The sequence below is a fragment of the Cibotium barometz genome, chromosome 4 (genome assembly GCF_041138505.1).
Source record: "Cibotium barometz isolate CiBa-2024 chromosome 4, ASM4113850v1, whole genome shotgun sequence".
Classification (NCBI taxonomy): Eukaryota; Viridiplantae; Streptophyta; class Polypodiopsida; order Cyatheales; family Cibotiaceae; genus Cibotium; species Cibotium barometz.
In genome coordinates this window covers 36,755,562-36,758,814 of record NC_141049.1, presented here as the reverse complement: position 1 = coordinate 36,758,814, position 3,253 = coordinate 36,755,562, and positions in this window count along the sequence as shown.

Below are 3,253 nucleotides of genomic sequence, written 5' to 3'. Positions count from 1 at the left end.
AAAAATTATCCTGGTGGAATCGCCTGTGCTTTCCGGGTAAGGGAAGTTTTTCCGGGTTCGGTTTTGGAAAAACCGACGGATTAGTCTCTTGTCCGGATATTCGTGGACGAGGCCCCGAGTGTGGGACCTTGCCTCGCGCAAGAAGTGCTACTTTTGCTGCTAGTACCCCGAATCCGTTGCACGGTGGGAACAGGGATCTCACATTGAAGATCAGCAAGATCAACCAATAGATCCATATAAGAGAGCTATGGACTCATCAGTTGCGGACCAGCAAGGTCAATTAACCAGATCCATACTCGGTTTCAGAAAATAACTCTTACTCCTTATTCCAATATCTTCCATGACACACGTGTGGGTATCTTCGGCGACCCAGAGCCCGAGCACCGCCTTTGGTCAGCACCCTTGAGGATCCTTCGTAGGTCACCTAGCACTTCACTCATAGACCGCTTCCTTGGTCCCTTATCCACCGTACTGGAAGCTCACCATTTAAATCGAACCGAGGTTGGTCAAGACCTCGACTGACCTTGCTACGCGAGATGTCCTCCATTGACTCTCCGTCAGCAGTTGCAACTTTATCAGTTAGGTCTTCACGACCTTAATCACAAGATGGTCAAAATGCTTCCCCAGCATTCTTGACATAAAATAGTCATTACAAACAGGTCACAAATACAGTTTCTATATTGAACTCTCGTCTTTCCACATTATCCCTCATCAGTCTACATTACTTATTCCACATTCCATTTATATGTGTACTCATTCTCATCCAATCACATCATTTTTCATCTCATCTCACCTCAGATTCATTCACATCACATATCATATAGTCACATCCCAATTCACATGTCATCACATCTCATCCATTCACTCATATCGAGACGACACATCATTTCACACACATTCGCATTCATTATTCTACATACACATCCACATCATACATCTATTCCACACCCGCATTCATACATACACATCCATATCCACATCCACATTCATACATCCATATCCACATCCACATCCATACATCCATTTCCACATCCACATCCACATGCATATATCCATTTTCACATCCACATTCATACATCCACATCTACATTCCATATCTACATCTATACATCCACATCCATACCCACATCCATACCGCCACATTCACATTCACATTCATACATCCATATTCACATTCCACATTCATACATCCATATCCACATTCCACATTCATACATCCACATCCACATTCACATTCACATTCATACATCCACATCCGCATCTACATCCATACATCCGCATCTATATCCATACATCCACATCCACATCCACATTCACATTCATACATCCATATCCACATTCACATTCATACATCCACATCCACATTCACATTCACATCCATACATCCATACATCCATATCCACATTCCACATCTATACATCCATTTACATCTATCTGATTCCTATCACATCTATTTATAGAATGTAGGAGAATTCTAATTTTTTTGATATAAAAATTCTTTACGCATGTAATTAGGCATAAAGACAACTTTAGTAGGAATAACACTTTTATAAAAATCCTTTTATGCATCTATTTAGGCATAAGTTCAATTTTAAGGAAAATAACACTTTTAAATTAAAAATAAACCTTTTATGTATTTTACTATGCATAAATTCCATTTTAATGACAATAACACTTTTAAAATAAAAATAAATCTTTTATGCATTTTACTATGCATAAATTTCATTTTAATGAAAATAATACTTTTGAAATAAAAATTAATCTTTTATACATCTTTCTATGCATAAAATCAATATTGATAAGAATAACTCTTTTGAATTAAAAGTAAAATTATTTATGCATCTATTTATGCATAAAATCAAAATTGATGAAAATAACTCTTTTGAATTAAAAATAAAATTCTTTATGCATCTATTTATGCATAAAATCAAAATTGATGAAAATAACTCTTTTGAATTAAAAATAAAATTCTTTATGCATCTTTCCATGCATAAATCCAATTTAGTATTTATGATGAAAATCACTCTTTTAATATAAAAGAATTTCTTTTATGCATCCATTTATGCTAGGCCCCCAACCAATCAATTAGTTTGGTATGCTGATGGAGCCACCAATGGAGATTGAAGAAGGAGGAAACTCCAATTTCTTCAATTTGGAGAGAGTTTTAGAGAATAGTAAAAATTATCATTATTTTAGCATAATTCTGGCATAGTATAATTCTCCTATTTTTTTACAAAGGGATCAGGTTCGATTTATAGGAGAGGGAGGCTCTAACCAAGACCAGCTGATTTCTAGAATTTTCGAGATTCACTTTGGTTGAATTTGGACCAGATTTGGACCTAGTTTGGTTCCTTTTTTATTCGGTTTGATCCAGAGATAAAAATATCACATTATTTTTTAGTTTAAAACTCATTCAAGCATGTGAAGTAGGCACCTCCTTGAAGGGACTCCCCTTCCTTACACGTGTCAAAATGGAATCATTATACCCAAAATATCTCATTTTTTTAGTAATACTCATAGTTTTTTACTAATAAACCTTGTGCATAGTCAACTCTTCATCTTATGTGAGCATTTACTCATTTTTGGGTATTTTTCTTTTACAAATTGGATTTATCTCCTCCCCACACATGGATTGATCTTATTGGCCCATAGGAACCTTAATTTAAAATTTCGAAAAAATCTTGACCCTCAGGATAAGGCCTCTTGAACAGATTATACTTGATTTCTAATGCACCTTCTGAAAATCTTTTTGAACTTTTGTTTCGGGGGAACTTATTTTAATAAGAAGAGATATTTTTCCATCCAAAAATATTTAAAAACTGAATTACCACTCTCTAGAAGATTTTCTCTCTCTAGGCCAAAACTGGTGGAAACAAGATCTTTGATATTTTTGAAGAGGGATTTGACTACAGGGGAAGATATTGGACATCTTGAGAGGCTGGGGAGGAATCTTACAAGCATTTTTATTGGCAATTTTTGTTCCTTACTTGATACACTCCTCTCGTGTGATTCCTCTCTGACTGGCTCTAACAGTGTTGTAAAACAGGGGTTCTCTGTGGGAACATAGAAATTGGTCCCCCTCGTCCTTCTATTTCTAGCTAGGTCTACTGCACCAACTCTTGCGCACAATTTAACCTCTTGCACACCATTTAACCTCGAGATTTTCTCTCTTGGGTTAGGGTAAGCTTGTAACTTCTTAGGAAGGGATCTTCTAATCCTCTGAATTTATATTTCCTTACCACGAATTTCTTGG